We start from the raw sequence: 20,033 nt of genomic DNA, 5'->3' as shown, positions 1-20,033 counted from the left end.
GATAAAACACACCAATTGCGTCTGGATTAAGAACAAATTGCACAATGCCAACTTTTGTCCAGGGGGAGTGCGCTTCAAACAGTATGTGCTTAGAACCTTTTCTGGAAGTCCAGTAGTAAATTCCAATGCACCACTGCAAATTTACTGTAGCCTTTGGACCTTCACGCCGGCACGGTAGCTCAGAGTGTTCGGTCAGAGGGTAACCTGTAACAAAAAACTGAGTTAATCGATCAACAACCGAAAAAAGTAGTAAATTACAATGCACCACTGCAAATTTACTTTAGCCTTTGGACCTTCACAGTGACGATGAAATATAGAAATTGCATCTGGATTGAATGCAAAAGGCACAATGCCGACTTCTGTCCAGAGGGAGTAACGCTTCATACAGAGCGTAATTCGAAACTTTCCTGGGAGTCCAGTATTATATTCTGATTCATCACTGCAGCTTTACTGTAAATCTTCGAATTTCATATTGACGATTATACACAGAAATTCCATCGGAATTGACTACAAAATATCACAATGCCGACTTCTGTCCAGGGGGAGTAATGCTTCAAACAGTCTCTGCTTTTTCCTAGTAGTACAATAGTAAATTCCGGTGCACAACTGCAGCTTTACTGTTACCCTTGGACCCTCACATTGTCGATGAAACACACAAACCGAATCCCCATTGAATACAAAAGGCACAATGCTGACTTCCGTCCAGAGTGAGTAACTATTCAAACAGTGTGTGCTTTGAACCTTTCCTGGGAGTCCAGTAGTAGATTCCGGTGCACCACTCCATCTTTACTCTAAACCTTCGACGTTTATACTGACGATGAAAAACAAAAATTCCATCGGAATTAAAAACATAATATCAAATGGTTCAAATGGCTCTGAGCACTATGGGGCTTAACATCTCAGGTCATCAGTCCCCTAGAACTTAGAACTACTTAAACCTAACTAACCCAAGGACATCACACACATCCATGCCCGAGGCAGGATTCGAACCTGCGACCGTAGCGGTCACGCGGTTCCAGACTGAAGCGCCTAGAACCGCTCGGCCACACATAATATCATAATGCTGGCTTATGGCCAGGGGCAGTAACGTTTCAAACAGTCTGTGCTTTTTCCTGGCAGTACAATAGACGATTTCTATGCCCCACTACACCGTTTCTGTTATCCTTGGACCTTCACATTAACGATGAAACACAGAATTTGTATCGGGATTGAATACAAATGGCCCATTGCCGGCATCTGTCAAGGGGGAGAAATGCTTCAAACAGTCTGTGTTTGAACATTTATTGGGAGTCCATTAGTACAATCCGATGCACCACTGCAGCCTTACTGTAACCCTTGGACCTTCAAATTGCCGATGAAGCACAGAAAATGCATCGGGATTGAATACAAAAGGTACAATGCCGGCTTCTGTCCAGGAGGAGTAACGCTTCAAACAGTCTGTGTTTTGAACATTTCATGGGAGTCCAGTAGTAGAATACGATGCATCACTGCAAGCTTACTGTAACCCTTGTACCTTCACATTGACGATCAAACACAGAAATGAAATCGGGATTGAATACAAAGTTCACAATGCTGTCTACCATTCAGGGGGATTAACGCTTCAAACATTGTGTACTTTGAAACATTCCTGGGAGTTCAGTATTAGATTTCGATGCACCACTGCCGGTTTACTGTAAACCTTCGACCTTCATACTGACGATGAAACAAAGAAACAGCATTAGGATTGAATACAAAAGATACAATACACACTTGTGTCCAGGGGGAGTAACGCCTCAAGCAATCTGTGTTAAAAATTTTCCTGGGAGCTCAGTATTAGATTATGATTCACCACGACATGCTTATTGTAACCCTTGAGCCTTCACATTGACAATGAAACACAGAAATTGTTAGTAACGCTTCATACAGTCTGTGATATGAAACTTTGCTGGCAGACCATTAGTACATTCCGATGCACCACTGCAGGCTTACTGTAACCCTTGAGCCTTCACATTGACGATCAAACACAGAATTACATCGGGATTGGATACAAAATGCACAATGACGACTTCTGTCCAAGGCGAGTAACGCTTCATACAGTCTGTGATATGAAAATTTCCTGGGAGACCAGTATTAGATTCAGATGCACCACAGTAGGCTTTCTGTATCCCTTGGATGTTCACACTGACGATGAAACACAGAAATTCCATCTGGATTATATACATAATGTCACAATGCCGACTTCTGTACAAGGGGAGTAACGCTTCAAACAGACTGTGCTTTTTCCTGGGTGTACAACAGTAGATTCCGATGCACCACAGCAGCTTTACTGTTACCCTTGGACCTTCACATTGACGATGAAACACACAAACTGTATAAGGATTGAATACAAAAGGCACAATACGGACTTCCGCATAGAGTGAGCAACGCCTCAATCAGTCTGTGCTTTGAACCTTTTCTGGGAGTCCAGTAGTAGATTCCGATGCACCACTGCAGGCTTACTTTAACCCTTGGACTTTCACATTGACCTTGAAACACAGAAATTGCATCGGGATGGAATACAACATTCACAATGCCGACTTTTGTCAAGGGGGAGTAACACTTCAAACGGTCTCTGCTTTGACCCTTACCCTGGAGTCCAGTAGTAGATTCCGATGCACCACTGCAGGCTTACTGTAACCCTTGGACCTTCAAATTGAAGATGAAACACAGAAATTGCATTAGGATTGAATACAAGTGGAACGATACACACTTGTGTCCAGGAGAGTAACGTATCAAACAGTCTGTGCTTTGAACCTTTTCTCTGGCTCCAGTAATAGATTCCGATGTACCACTGCAGGCTTACTGTAAACCTTGGAGTTTCACAATGACCCTGAAACACAGAAATTGCATCGGAATAGAACATAAAACATCACAATGCCGACTTCTGTCCAGGGGGAGTAACGCATCTAACAGTGTGTGATTTGAACGTTTCCACGGAGTACAGTAGTAGTATCCAATGCACCACTGCAGCTTTAGTCTTACCCTTGGATCTTCACGTTGACGATGAAACACTCAAATTGCATCCGGATTGAATACCAAAAGCATAATGCCTACTTTTGTCCAGGGGGAGTAACTTTTCAAACAGTCTGTGCTTCCAGTAGTAGAGTCTGATGCACTACTGAAGGTGTACTGTAGCCCTTGGACATTCACATTGACGATGAAATACATAAATTGCATCAGGTTTGAACACAAAAATCCCAATGCCGACTTCTTTCAAGGGGAGTAACGCTTTCAACAGTCTGTGCTTTGAACCTAACCTGGGAGTCCAGTAGTGAATTCCCATGCACTACTGCAGGTTTACTGTAACTCTTGGACCTTCACATTGACGATGAAACACAGAAATTGCATCCGGATGGAATACAACCTTCACAATGCCGACTTTTGTCCAGGGGGAGTAACACTTCAAACGGTCTCTGCTTTGAACCTTACCTGGGAGTTCAGTATTCGATTCCGATGCACCACTGCAGGCTTACAGTAATCCTTTGACGTCCACATTGACGGTGAAACACAGAAATTGCTTCGGGATTGAATACAAAAGGCACAATGCCGACTTCTGTCCATGCGGAGTAACGCTTCAAACAGCCTGAGCCTTGAACCTTTATTGGGAGTCCATTAGTGGTGGTGGTTAGTGGTGGTTAGTGTTTTTAACGTCCCGTCGACAACGAGGTCATTAGAGACGGAGCGCAAGCTCGGGTTAGGGAAGGATTGGGAAGGAAACCAGCCGTGCCCTTTCAAAGGAACCATCCCGGCATTTGCCTGAAACGATTTAGGGAAATCACGGAAAACCTAAATCAGGATGGCCGGAGACGGGATTGAACCGTCGTCCTCCCGAATGCGAGTCCAGTGTGCTAACCACTGCGCCACCTCGCTCGGTGGGAGTCCATTAGTATATTCCGATGTATCACTGCAGGCTTACTGTAACCCTTGGAGTTTCACATTGACCTTGAAACAGAGAAATTGCATCGGAATGGATTACTAAAGGCACCGTAATGACTGGGTGTTGTGTAATGTCCTTAGGTTAGTTAGGTTTAAGTAGTTCTAAGTTCTAGGGGACTGATGACTATAGCTGTTAAGTCCCATAGTGCTCAGAGCCATCTGAACTAAAGCCACAATGCGCCTTTCATGACCCGCCTTTCAGCTGAAACGTCGAAGCCATGAGATGCAGATACCTTTTTCCCAACATGATGTTCTGAAGCCACTACAAACAGAATCTCCATTAAATTTTCGAGAAGACACATTTGGACGTTCCGCCAATCAGAGGCGTTAGTGACTCCTGGAATTCTGGACAGAGACTCATTTAATTTTAAAAAATTTAAAAATTAAAAAAAAGTAAATAAGTGAAAGAAAATAAAAATATATACACAGGGTGTTCCACTGATCGCGACCGGTCCAAATATCTCGCGAAATAAGCGTCAAACGAAGAAAACTACAAAGAACGAAACTTGTCTAGCTTGAAGGGGAAAACTAGATGGCACTATGGTTGGCCCGCTAGATGGCGCTGCCATAGGTCAAAGGATCTCAGCTGCGTTTTTTAAAAAAGGAACCTCCATTTTTTATTACATATTCGTGTAGTATGTAAAGAAATATGAATGTTTTAGCTGGACCACTTTTTTCGCTTTGTGATAGATGGTGCTGTAATAGTCACAAGTTGATAACAGGAAGTTACGGTATATTGGTAATTTTTACTTATTGACCGTCTGACAGTAACTGAATAAAACACAATTTTAGCGCCATACGCGTTTCGCCTTTATTTTCTGCAAGGCATCATCAGTGGTCTGGAATATGTACATATGTTAACTATTTAATTTACATTTTTGTCACTGTGCCTATAGGTTATAAACAGTTCTGGTGGTTGGTATTTCCTATTAAGTAGTAATGTTTTGAACTGTACTTACAGGTTGTGTGGACAATTTCTTACATGTTACGCTCCTGTTGCATTTTATGTGTTGTTCTTCTTCTTATGAACGCTAATTTGCGGTTTTTTCCACACATTACACAGCACTGTGACCTGAACGCTTGTTTTAATGCAATGTTTTGGTTTATATTGCCGACTGTTAAATGTTTTTGCCAAAGATCGAATGTTATTGCCAACCCTATGAGTGTAACTACTTAAGTATCTGTGGTCTGTTCTTGTATGCATATGTGTGTGCGTTTCTCTCTCTCTCTCTCTCTCTCTCTCTCTCTCTCTCTCTCTGTGTGTGTGTGTGTGTGTGTGTGTGATATTAATTTTTTGTGCTGTGTGTGTGTGTGTGTGTGTGTGTGTGTGTGTGTGTGTGTGTGTCTGTATAACGGTGTGGTGTAATTTATTTTATTTTATTTATTTTTTGGCTGTGTGTGTGTGTGTGTGTGTGTGTGTGTGTGTGTGTGTGTGTGTGCGTGTGTGTGTGTCCACATGGTGTGGGGAAGAGTTTTTTTGTTTTATGTTATCATTTCCTGTACTAAGTGTAGTAGGGAGCTTGTGCTGATGTGAGTTTGTTCATTTACCACATGTTTGTTTTCTGCTATGACTTTCTGAATGTGGAAGTTTTCTTGCATTTATATAAGATGTTTGTCATGGTTGCTTGTTTTCATTTCTTGTTCCATGTTTGTAGGATGATGGTTATAATGTTTTAAATGCTCTGCAAACGTAGAATGGTTTGTTTCATGCTTCCAACATCTGATATGTTCTTCGTATCTTGTTTCAAAATTCCTGCACGTCATGCCTATGTATACTGCATCACAACTTTGACATTCAAGTTTATATATTCCTGATTGTTGGAATTTGTCCCTCTTGGTAGCTGGCTGGCTTAGGTGTGATTGAAGGGTTTGCCCAGGCTTATATGCTATTTTGAAACCCTGTCTCTTTAGGATGTTTGCAACTCTGTGTGTTAGTTTATGTGTGTAGGTCATGGTGTATCATCTGGTTCTTTTCTGTGTGGTGTTGTCATTGTGTGTGTTTGTCGAGTGTGTTTGTAAGTTTTCAGCTTGTGAGTTCATTTGTATTCTGTAAATGTTGTGTTTGTTATTGTATTTGTGTTTTCATTTTTTGATTGAGCCTGTGTACCACATGTGTGTCATACCCGTTGTTCCTAGCTATTTGTATGATTGTACTCATTTCTTGTTCATAGTTTCTCTTGCTGAGTGGGATTCCATTTAATCTAGGTAACTTGTGTCTTAGTGCTGCAAGTTTTTGGCTGTGGGGGTGGTTGGATGTGGAATGTCAAGAAAATTTATTTGATTTTCTTTTTCAAGTGTGAATTTTATGTTCTGATGAGCTTTGTTTATTTCTGAATGGAGTTCATCTATTTTCCCACTTGGCTCATCTACCAGACAAATAATGTCATCCACATATCTGCACCAATATATGATTTTGAAACTTTCATTTGTGGTTATCTTTTCAAATATCTGATTTTCTAGGTGACTGATGAAAATGTTTGCTAGTGTTCCTGGTATTGGGGATCCCATGGGCAGTCCATCAGTTTGTAGACAATATTCTTTCTCAAACTGAAAGTAGTTTTGTTCAGTTGTCAGTCTGAGCATATCTGTTATTTCCTTTATTGCGTCTGTGGTGAGGTTGCTGTGGGATGAGAGATTTTGTTCTATGATTTCTATTGTTTCTGTGATAGGGATGGAGGTATACATATTTTCTATATCGAATTAAATCAGTGATGCTGTGTGTGGTACCTGTATGTTCTCTTTGTTTTCTATTAGGTTTCCTGTGTTTATCACTGTTCTGTTGTTTTCTACTTTATAGTGCTTTGTAACTAACTTTAGGAGGTGTTTGGCTATGCGGTATGTTGGGGCTTTCCTGAAGTTGACAACAGCTCTCATTGGCATTCTGTCTTTATGTACTTTCAGTTGAGTGCGGAGTGTTGGTGCTTGTGGGTTTTTCTGTGTTAAGTAGTATTTCTGTTTGTGAGTGTGTGTTCAGTGTTGTTCAGTGTTCGTTTCACATTTGCCTGGAATCGTGTAGTTGGATCTGACTTCAGTTTTTGTATGGCATTGGTGCTTATGTATTCCTTGGTTTTTGTGATGTATTGCTCTTTATCCATGAGTACTGTTACATTTCCCTTGTCTGCTCTTGTTATTAATATGTTATCGTTTGTTAACTTTTGTTTTAACCTTTTCATAGTGGCTGCTTCTGTTTGGTTGTTCTTATTGTGTGTCTGCTGTGTTTGTTTTATTATGCATTTTATTTCTTCTTTTACTAGATCTCTTGTCAGTTCTATGTTTATTTCACAATTATTTTGTTGTTCTTCTCGTGTATGGATGTGTTCAGTTTCTACTATGAGATTTTCTATGTAATGATTGTTCACTTTGCTATTGGTGCAGTGTTTCAAACCTTTTTCCAAGAGCATTTTTTTCATTTTCGTGTAATTCTGTCTCTGTTAGGTTAACTAAGCGTGGATGGAATGTGTGTTGGTGTTCATGTGGTTTCACATTTAAAATGTTTGTTTTGTAAATGTTTCATTGCTGTGTATGTGTTGTGTTCAGTTATTTCTACTAGTGCCATGAAAACTGCGGCGTTTGCTACGTTTTTTGCCAATTCCAGATGAGTCTCATAGAGCATCATGTTTAGGTGCTGTTTTTTCGAATAGAGCATCTTAATTTCATGTAGTAACCAATATCGTTCTGCAAATGATTTCGACTTTTGTGCTCCACTGTAGAACTGTTTTTAACCTTTACATTAATGTGACTTGGAATTAAATCGTTCTTTTTGCATGTTTTGTTGAATTTTATGTGCTGTATCGTCTTATGGAGTTTCAGATGTATTTTCTTGAACCTGTTGTACACGTTGACAGGGAATGCTTGACATAGCTTTCAGACGGTCCATGAGTAAAAATTACCAATATACCGTAATATTACATGCAACTGAGGAAGACAGGACTACAAAAGTTGGAGATGATAACAGGAAGGTGTTATAAATTAAAATACAGAACGTAGGTACGTTTGAACATTTCATTTCGGTTGTTCCAATGTGATACATGTACCTTTGTGAACTTATCATTTCTGAGAATGCATGCTGTTACAGCGTGATTACCTGTAAATACCACATTAATGCAATAAATGCTCAAAATGGTGTCCATCAACCTCAATGCACTTGGCAATACGTGTAACGACATTCCTCTCAACAGCGAGTAGTTCGCCTTCCGCAATACTCGCACATGCATTGACAATGCGCTGACGCATGTTGTCAGGCGTTGTCGGTGGTTCACGATAGCAAATATCCTTCAACTTTCCCCACAGAAAGAAATCCGGGGACGTCAGATCTGGTGAACTTGCTTCGACGACCAATCCACCTGTCATGAAATATGCTATTGAATACCGCTTCAACCGCACGCAAGCTATGTGCCGGACATCCATCGTGTTGGAAGTACATCGTCATTCTGTCATGCAGTGAAACATCTTGTAGTAACTTCGGTAGAACATTATGTAGGAAATCAGCATACATTGCACCATTTAGATTGCCATCGATAATATAGGGGCCAATTATCCTTCCTCCAATAATGCTGCACCACACATAAACCAGCCAAGGTGGATTTTCCGTTTCACAATAGTGTATATTATGCCGATTTACGTTACCGCTGTTGGTGAATGACGCTTCGTCGCTAAATAGAACGCGTGCAAAAAATCTGTCATCGTCCTGTAATTTCTCTTCTGCCCAGTGGCAAAACTGTACACGACGTTCAAAGTCGTCACCATGCAATTCCTGGTGCATAGAAATATGGTACGGGTGCAATCGATGTTGATGTAGCATTCTCAACACCGACGTTTTTGAGATTCCCGATTCTGGCGCAATTTGTCTGCTGCTGACGTGCGGATTAGGAAAACGGCTCTGAGCACTATGGGACTTAACTTCTGAGGTCATCAGTCTCCTAGAACTTAGAACTACTTAAAACTAACTAACCTAACGACACCACACATATCCATGCCTGAAGCAGGATTCGAACCTGCAACCGTAGCGGTTGAGCGGCTCCAGACTGTAGCACCTAGAACCGCTCGACCACTCAGCCGGCGCGGATTAGCCACAACAGCATCTAAAACACCTACTTGGGCATCATCATTTGTTGCAGGTCGTGACTGACGTTTCACATGTTGCTGAACTCTTCCTGTTTCCTTAAATACCGTAACTATCCGGCGAACGGTCCGGACAGTTGGATGAAGTCGTCCAGGATACTGAGCCCGTTGGGCATTTTGATCACAATAGCCATACACCAACACGATATCGACCTTTTCTGCAATTGGTAAACGGTCCATTTCAACGCGGGTAATGTATTACGAAGCAAATACCGTCCACACTGGCGGAATATTATGTGATACCATGTACTTATACGTTTGTGACTATTACAGTGCCATCTATCACAAAGCGAAAAAAGTGGTCCAACTAAAACATTCGTAATTCTTTATGTACTACACGAATATGTAATAAAATTGGGGGTTCCTATTTAAAAAAAAAACGCAGCCGATATCCTTTGACCTAGGGCAGCGCCATCTAGCGGGCCAACCATAGCGCCATCTGGTTTCCCCCTTCAAGCTAGACGAGTTTCGTTCTTTGTAGTTATTTCATTTGACGCTTATTTCTTGAGATATTTGGCCCAGTCACTATCAATGGACCACCCTGTATATAAACGCAAAGAAAACAAAAAATAACATTAAAATGCAATAAAATAAACTAAACAAAAACAAGCCCATACACAACTACTTTAATTTTCATCGCTACTCTCTATGTTCTTCCCCCTTACTTTCTTCTTTTCCTACACCCTTGTAGTAATAAGTTAGTTGTTTTGGGATAGGCCTAGATAGGCGCCAACATCTGAAGAGGTGCATTTTTTTTTTTCGTTAGGACACAAGTGGCGATGGCAAGTAGATTCTTTTGGTAGTTTTCCCTTTCTTTTCCAGGGGCAAAAAAGAAAACAAAAGAAGAAGGTGGTCCAGTTGTTACCACTAGTGCCCAGTAAGCAGGAGATCCCTTGTCGAATCCCAGTTTGGTACACATTTTCGGTCATTGGCACTGATTCCACATCAAGTTCCATTTCAGCTGACACCAATAGTTCCTTTTCTTTTCTATCTTTCTACCTAGCAAGTGTGGTGTCTGGCGGTGACACCAGAAATACTTCCTTCCCTTTTCTTTCTTCCTACCCCCTCCACCTTCAGTTTACATAATATTTGTTACAGCTGCGGATTACACTTAGTGTTTGTCATTTTGGTCATTTCTGAAAGAACAGTCACCATGCGTTTATATAACTGATTCGTATTCATCACCTTCAGTGCAGATGCGCAGTTACGCTCAACCTTCTGCAGGAATCTCAAAATAGCGAGCATGGAGAACATGGACGGGGACTGCATATAGGTGGCACTGGGTGTGAGTGTGGGTTGGCTAAATTTGGGCCAAGATTGTCTGTGCAGCTGTGATAAACACTGTGTGTGTGGTGTGCAGTTGTTAATGCAGCTGCCTAGTAAATTCCATGTTGAATTTTTCAGCACATATTTTCGCTCATCGCCTCTGATTCTACATAAATTCCCAATGCAGCTGACATCAATAGTTCCTCCTTTTCCTTTTTGTTCTCCTCCCTTCACCTTCAATTTACATAATGTGTTTTACAGCTGCAGATCCCGCGTGGTGTCTGTCGCTTTCAGTGTGTCCGGAAGAATGGACACTATGCATTCATGTAACTGATTCACTTGATAGCTATTGAGTCTTCTACCTTCAGTGTGGATGCACAATTACGTTCAACGTTCTGCGGAAAACTGAGAGTAGCGAGCATGGATGACATGGAGGAGGGCTGCAGTTAGGTGGCACTCCATGGCAGTGTGGGTCAGCCAGTATGTGTGCTGAGACTAGCCACGCAGTCGCGATGAACAATGTGTCTGGGTGGCGCAATTTCTAAAGCAAGTGCCTAGTAAGCAATATAGTCTTAGTTTGGCACACATTTTCTTTCATCACTGCTGATTCCGCATAAAGCCGTAATGCAGCTGACATCAATAGTTCCTTTCCTTTTTCTTTTACATAATGTGTATCACAGCTGCGAATTGTATGTGGTGTCTGTCCTTTCAGACATGTCCAAAGGAACAGACACCACTCATTCATATTAACGTCGTACGTATCCGTAACGAAAAACGTGACGCTATATGACAGATTGTGTACCGATAATTCTAATTTTCGGTTGCGGGATAAAATTTGCGCCGTATCATTACTGGATGATGGTTTGAGTCTTGTTTCTTGAATTACGGCTACAGTGCTATATGTGACATTTGATTCATATTCATGTGAGACAATTGTGCATGCTCGAGCTGAATGGCCATGGAGCAAGCTGTATAGACAAAACAGCTGCTTCAGAAAGATGGCTACAATTACTATGTTACCGGTACATCAAAAGAGAGATGGGTCAGCACTAATAAAGCAATTAGTTGCTCCATGTTCGGAAGATGTGCTGAATCCGCAACCCTCTTCCTTTTTTAATGAAGATCGCTCCAGTTGCCATTGAGAATTTTTTTGCGTCCACTACCGGTTTCGTATTTTACATCACGCCATTTTTAAGTTCTTCGGAAATATTTTGTGCAGAAGGCAACGAGGACGCAATAGTTTCCAACAGTAACCAGAGTGGTTTTCATTATATGAATAAGAAAACTGTATTTTCTTTCGAGTCCAACGATCGCGCAAAATGTTTTTACTTCTCTGACCCTTTACTATCGCAGGCTGCTGTCAACTGTTTCAAAATTCCAACCGACATTCACCACTCCAGCGGTAGGCCTTAGGTACTCGTGCTGAGACGGGTGCTACTTACGTAACGTAGAATCATGTTTATGGAAATAACTATGTACGCAATGGCTTTGTTTGTCACTGCTTGTGGAGTTTTCTTTTCGCGCAGAAGATTTAAAATAATTCTCCAATATTTCTTGGGTCAGCCAAGGGACCAAACGCCTCAAGAAGACACACATACAATTGAAGAAGAAAAAAGGGAATGAGTTTTTCTTTTACTACTACGTTATGCAAGGTACGTAGGTCTATAAAAAACCGCATAATTTACACAGTCCTGTCAGTAAATCATTCTCTGCTGTACTTCTCACCCACATTCAAGTACTCTTCCTATTTGAAATAGGGCCTGGTAAGTTCACCTAGTTGCAGAAGCGTCAAGGAAATGTATTTATGGGATTTCTGTTTACTGTAGATGTTTATGCGTAGTTTCATCATGTATTCATCATGATCTTGGAAGCAGTTTATGACACTAACATCTATGAGTCACAGTTGGAATCAGTCAATTCATACAGCCGGCCGCGGTGGTCTAGCGGTTCTGGCGCTGCAGTCCGGAACCGCGGGACTGCTACGGTCGCAGGTTCGAATCCTGCCTCGGGCATGGGTGTGTGTGATGTCCTTAGGTTAGTTAGGTTTAAGTAGTTCTAAGTTCTAGGGGACTTATGACCTAAGATGTTGAGTCCCATAGTGCTCAGAGCCATTTGAACCATCAATTCATACAAATACTTGGGTTTAACTCTTTGTAGGGACATGAAATTAAACGATCACGTAAGCTCAGTACTGGGTAAAGCAGGTGGCAGACTTTTGGTTATTGGTAGAATACTAGGGAAATGCAGTCAGTCTACAGAGACACTAATAGCTTATAAATCACTCATGTAACCCATCATAGAATATTACTCATGTGTATGGAACCTGTATACCAAATAGGACTAATAGGTGGTAATGAACGTATACAGATGATGGCAGCAGGAATGGTCACAGATTTACTTTATCTCTGGAAGAATGTCACAGAGATGTTGAAAGAACTGAACTGGCAGATCCCTGAGGATAGACATCAAGTAGCCCACAGAAGTCTGCTTACAAAATTTTGAGAAGACGCTTTAAATGATGCCCTGAAGAATATACTACAATCTCTTGCTTATCACTCCTACAGTAATCGTGAGGACAAACTTATCGATTAAGTACAGCACACACAGTGGCATTTCAAGAGTCATTCTTCCCACATTACATGTGTGAGTGGAACAGTCAAAAGCGCTAGTAACTGGTGTTGGTATGATGGGACATACCTTCTGCCATGCAGTTAGCAGTGGTTTACAGAGTATGAATATAGCTTTTAGTACCATACAATTCCGCCACCCATATATAGGTGCAAATTTTAATCTAACTACAGATATTAAATACTATGCCACCTCAGGCTCACAGCCAGTTAGATGTAGTGCATCAAAAGCAAAAGAGAACATCATGCAGATGTTTTTACACTTATTTGTTTAATTGTTCAGTGATATAAAAGAATTATTTTCATTACTGTCTCTGACATGGAACTTAATACTATTTGATCGTGTCAATTGCCACTTCTTCTCATAACAGTACTGCTTCCAACACACCAGTATCCTGCTGCCATTATTATTTAAAGTTATGATTTACTTTAACTGCCTTGAAAAGTTTTAATTTATTATTGGTATCCAATATCTGTTATGATATTTCGTCTTTTATTTACTCTCCAAGCAGTGTTTGAGCTTTACAGAGGTAGCCAATGGAGTTAGAGCAAATATGGATCGTCCAGATCAATTTATGAGGTATTTTAAGATCATGAGAATCTACCTTCAGTAAGGGGATAAATGGCATATAAAGTTTTCTCTCACAACATACTACCCCCACTCATCCTGTACCAGCTGGCTGCTGTTCCCGAGTGGTTCTAAGTGCTTCAATCCAGAACCGCGCTGCTGCTACGGTCACAGGTTCGAATCCTGCCTCGGGCATAGATGTGTGTGATGTCCATTGGTTAGTTAGATTTAAGAAGTTCTAAGTTTAGGGGACTGATGGCCTCATATGTTAAGTCCCATAGTGCTCAGAACCATTTGAACTATTTTTGAACAATCCAGTCCCACACACTTACAAACAAACACACATATTCATTTCAGTTTAAGAAATACACTTTTACGTGATCCCTGGCAGACACCATCTCTAATATGCAGCACCGTACCATGCAGAATTGTAACTTTCCATTTTAGGAATCTGATATTTGTAATTTATTTCAAAACATTGCTAAAATCATCTTCAAGAGCGTTTCAGCTAACACTGAGAAGCTAATTTAGCATCCCACTGTCATCGAGTTCATTAGAAAAGGAGTCATAGCTTAGTTGTAGAAGCGTTGAGAAAGAGAACAACTATAGCATAGATGAAGGATTTCTCAGTGTGAGATACTGAAATAGATGTTTCCTCCTAAGTTTTGCCAGAGTTACATGTTCTGTCATATTTTAACCAATGGTTGTGGGGAAATGAATGCTAGAAATGCCACTCAAAGCTGATGGAAAATCAGATACTGTCTAATTTGTGTCTTCATAATTGATTTTATAGGCCTAATGGTAATGATAAAGGCTACTTTCAACACTAATAGTAGTGGTAGTGAGAGAATTCTAACTAATTTCAGCTATAAGTAGCCTGTAATCAACACCCATTCTTATCTACTATTGAACAGATGCACTTCTGGCCTAGTGTAGGTACTGCTCAAGCAAGTAATGCAATGTGTTGATGACACTGCCCAAGGAAATGTTCAGAATCTCTGTCAGTTTATTTAATTATCAACAGTTTTAACTTATTTATTTTTGATGAGATAGATTATTTAAACCCTGTAAATGGAGATTTCACTGCAGTTATGTTACATTCATGCTGCTACATGTTCCTTAAGTAGTCCTTCCTAAACAAAGTATTGCTGTGACACAGTTATGTGCCTTTTACATATGGGTGTGACATTGTTCTTTTATTCATGCAGACTTCAGCACTTCATTGTGTGAATTATGACGTCTGAATATCTTCCTAACAATAAATGTCCTTCTTTATCCAGCCAAGGGCACATTATGAAAGAAGTGAATGATAATACACATCAGTTCAAAGTTTAATTGAAATAATTTTATGTTCACATCCCCCACTGATGTGTAATGTGAGGAACTTTAGGATGTTCTTGGAATATTCAGTGAAAATTAGTTTTAGAATTTACCGAAACAGATTTATTATAGACAGATAATTGGTCACATTTTCATCTACAACTAGATAATTTTTTTTTTTTTTTTTTTTTTTTTTTTTTTGCAGGGAAACAAATGCATCACCACTAAAACATATCTGTTAGGACAGTGTGGTGAAATTTTCTATTATTGGGCTGTGGGAGAGATGACCAATGCGAATGCCTTTGCTGGCAGCACAAAATCACCTGCAGTGCCTCTTCTGAGCTCGTAATCATATCGTTTGGACACTAGATGGCTGGAAAACCAATGCACCATATCACTGGGCCACACTTGTTTGTATTTGAAGAACATTCTGGATGATGTGACCAAATGATTTGGCCACCCAGACTGCCTGACACGAATCCTGTCAAACATTTGTGGGACATAATTGAGAGGTCAGTTCATGTACAAAAATCCTGCATCAGCAACTCTTTCACAATTAAGAATGGGTATGAGGCAGGATGGCTCAGTATTTCTGCATGTGACTTCCAGTGACTTGTTGAATTCATATCCTCAGTGCTGGCAATTTTCTGCAGGGAAGATTATGTTCTTGTCAACAAACACCTATGGAAAAAAATTAAAGAATAAGCCCCTGTGACAGACCACAGAACGACTTTACCGCAACAGTAAAGACAATGAAGAGAAGAAAACGGCCGGCCTCTCTCTCTCTTCCTGGAGTTTGCTATAACATATTTTGGTTTTGAATGCCAGGAGACAAAATAATGTATTTCCGACAACTTAGACACTAGAGTAAAATGTTAGAGAAGAATGAGACAAAATATATTTGGAAAATGTGTTTGTGTTTAATTTCATGATTCATAAAACTGTGTTATTTCAGAAACTAATTTCTTTATTAACTCTATATTTTGTTGAAGATAAATGCACAAACGCCTAAATGTCGGATGTTAATGTCTCTTTTAACTCACTTAAATGTATCAAAGACAACTACCTCATCAACCTTAGGATCCAACAAATATGATCAATGTGCAAGTTAATACTTATTCTGTCTAATATTATGGGATACCCAAAAAGAAAAACTGGTATTCTTTTTTAGAAGCTATATATTTTCAAAATGTGTACAAAATAACCTGATCCCTGCAAAATACTTTCCATTTTAACTAATACTTTTTTCCTACTGGTGCTTCCACTGTTCAAAACATTTTTTGTAGACATCTTTGGAAATGGCTGACAGCTCCTACCTCCTTTTTTGACTTCCTTTATGTTGTCATATTGGTGTCCTTTCATGCACCTTTTCATGCATGGAAATAAGAAAAAGTCAAAGAGAGCCAAGTCAAGTGAGTAAGGTGCATGCCATTTTTACCCAAAAACTGTCTAACAGAGATAGCTGTGTGTGCAGGTGCAGTGTCTGTTGGAAGAACCATTTCCTGTCTTCCACAAATCAAGTCTTTTTTGACAAACACAGTTGTGTTTAAAACTTCCAAGTAAAGGTTTAATTGATGGTCTGACCTGATGGCACAAACTACCATTTATTTGGGCAGTTGATTGATGTCCAGAAAAAGGTTTAACATCAGTCGACATGTTGCCAGTTTTAAATTAAGCAAACTGCTCGTACGCTTGATTTTTTCCATAGCATCATCTTGGTAAGCTGTATTCAACATTAAAACAGTTTCAGCAACATATTTACCATGTATAAAATAAAATTTCACAGGTACATGTTGTTCACTTAAACTTGTCATCATAAAAAATGAAACAAGAACAAAACAGTACTAACAAAAACAATCACTGCAGATGAACAGAACAAGTCAAATGTTGACACAGGTGGCACTGAACTGGCAATAACTTGCACTATACATGCCTAGTGGCAGAAATACATACTACACAAGGTCCACCCACAGCAACGTTATTCTGGTATTTAAGGGACTCCCTCATATACCCATCAGTGCGAGCACTCATTTGCATGACATGGTGTGAAACTCCAACTGTGCAAGAATGATAGCTGTAGTACTGTTACACAGAATTTTCTGTAGTCAAATGTTCACTACCAAATCCTAATTCTTGCCAAAATTTATAAAGGAAAGCTACTTCATTACTTTTTCTCCTTGAACTCTCTTAAAATTTCACAAATTATTAGAAATAATGGTTTTCTGTTGTGTAGCCCTTGCTGTCTGATACCAGAAATGCCCATACCCTTTCCTAGAATGTGCTTAATCTGTTCTTGAACACATGAACAAATCTCATTTCGATTTGCCATCCATACCGTCAGTGTGGTTGTTTCATTTGGTGAGTGTTTTCTCTTTGTATTAATCATATGTTTCTGATCCATAGTGTAATGTATACATAATTCAGGTTTGAGGCTGCAGTTATTTGATTAGCTCAGAGCGAACTTTCTCAGGCAGGTTAATGTACACCATTGTTGGGCATATTTTATAAGAAAGCTGACTTCACAGATGTTACTAAATATTGACAACTATCACCTCTTACATAACTTTCTTAATTGTTGTCATCCACCTGAACAGTAATGGGATACTTACAAAATCACAGTTGGGGTCTCAAAAGAATCACTCTACTGATAAAGCTGATAATATCTTCACATAACAGATAGTAAAATTTTTAAATGCTAAAGGGTCATCAGTTGGAATTGTCCCTGACTTATTATAGACTTTTTATTGTTCAATCACAATGTGCAGTAAGAGAAATTAAGTTTTTATGGGATAGCTTGTTCAGCACATGCCAGATTTAGTTACTATTTATGAATCAGGATGAAAAATGTTACACTAGGCTTGTGGGTAATACAAAGAGGGACACAGGTTTCCAGCAACCTGTGACACCATTTCCATATGACAAACAGCTGAAGTTGCAAAATGCTCTTTTTACTACTTAGTGATTACCAGTTTTAGGTTTTTATTCATAACTCATTCTCAGATCATCCATCCAAGCAGAACGAATATTATTCCACACAGCAAAAAATCAGGACAATTATTAGCAAAATGGAATACAGTGCAAATGATCATGAAATGTGTATCTAGTTCTGTGACCACTTTCATTGTACTCCTGTGCAAACAGACTGTATGGAATTTTTGGTGTCTGGAGTAATATTTATTCTGATTGGATGGATGATTTTAGGATAGGTTATGAATAAAAACCCAAAACTAGACATGATCAAGTGATAAAGATATTTTGCAATTTTGGTTATTTTTTGTATTGAAATTGCAAAGAGGGACACCATATCACCTTCATGGGGGGAAATTACACTGATTAATCCAAAGAGTTCTATTATGGGCCCATTGCTTTTCATGTCCAATGTTAGTGATTAATCAGTATATCCTAGGATAACTCTCCACTTAGGCAAAAAGTATTCTCTACACAAAAGAAAGTAATTGGAATTAAATGTGACGACAACACATATAAATTTTCGAGGCATCTGTTAAGCAATAGGGAATTTTAAACACATCCTTGCAGCACATTTATTCACTCATTATATTTGTTCTCAACTCACTGTAGTTTGAAAGTAACAGAGATATTCTTGTTTATCCCTAAAAACCCATTGTATACCACAGAGGAATTCCCACTACATTGATTTTCTTCTAAATGTGTAGGAATTTTTTTGTACATCACATGACGTCCTGGCACCAGACGTGTTCTGACTATGAATGGCTCCAGTGACATAACATGAGGGTTCACTCAGATTATCTTTTAGATGGTTCTTGAAGAAGTATTTTGTAGATAATTGCATGTTCTGGGAGTATATTGGTGACCATTTCCAATTATGTAGAAAGAGAAGTAGGTTTGTATAGTTGAAATATTGCCATATGCTCATCATTTACATAAGTCAATCTTTACTTCAATCTCAGTTATATGTGGTATAGGAGAAGATTCCAAGTGAAAAATGAGTTTAATGTCTATTTCAGTCTTTCATTAGCTGCCAGCACATTTAATTTACAAAGGACTCTCTCAGATATTTTTAGGGCTGTGCATTTCCCTCCTTCTGTCCTAGAGTAGGCAAATTTGCTTAAAATAAGTGCTACCGGTACCTTTGATCCTACACTTATATTTAAGAATGCTGCCATTTTTTTCCCAAAAGTGTTACTGGTTCCTCATACCAAACTTCATATGAGAGAGTAAATGTGTTGAGAGCTGCTGTTAGTCTGCCCTATCTTCTTAAATGGTTTTATATACAAGGTAAAGTATGGAAACTGGCTAAAAATCATAGCCAGAATAGCCCATAAACCCCATTATTAATCTATGAGGGAGGTGGATTTGACATTTAACTGATGTGCCTTCATGTGACCTGGAAGTGAGTGCTTTAACATGCTCATTTATCTGGACAGGTTACAGTTCTCTGAAATGTATTTTAAATGAGCTGTTTGAAGTTATGAAAACACTGTCTTATGTCTCACAACATGGTTTACTACTATCACTATCTGAAATCAAATTAGTAACAAAATTTTAAGATTTCATTTAATTTATAGAATACTGACAATACTTAAGACATTGTCTATTAATTCAGGATCCTTACCTATTTACAATAATGCAGTAGTTGTGCCAAATTTGTTGTAAGTAATAATTGCCAATTTAAGATTAATATCATAATAATATGTTAAAATAGAAGAAAACTGTTTTTTTCTGGTTCTTCTGATACAGAATAATAAAGTGCATGTGGCAAGTGTATTGTATTGTGTGGTGTCACCGCCAGACACCACACTTGCTAGGTGGTTGCGTTTAAATCGGCCGCGGTCCGCTAGTATACGTCGGACCTGCGTGTCGCCACTATCAGTGATAGCAGACTGAGCGCCGCCACACGGCAGGTCTAGAGATACATCCTAAGCACTCGCCCCAGTTGTACAGCCGACTTTGCTAGAGATGGTTCACTGACAAATTACGCTCCCATTTGTCAAGACGGTAGTTAGCATAGCCTTCAGCTACGTCATTTGCTACGACCTAGCAAGGCGCCTTTACCAATTGCTATTTATATTGTGATGCCTGTACCGTCAGACCGATGTTCACCAATTATGAATTAAAGTTAAGTATTCCAGATGCTACGAACTATTTTTGCTACTATAAAGACCTTGTCCTGTTCCAGACCTCACGCCATCCTGCGT

This window comes from Schistocerca cancellata, chromosome 4 (assembly GCF_023864275.1).
Source record: "Schistocerca cancellata isolate TAMUIC-IGC-003103 chromosome 4, iqSchCanc2.1, whole genome shotgun sequence".
NCBI classification, from domain to species: Eukaryota; Metazoa; Arthropoda; class Insecta; order Orthoptera; family Acrididae; genus Schistocerca; species Schistocerca cancellata.
This window is presented reverse-complemented; position numbering follows the sequence as displayed.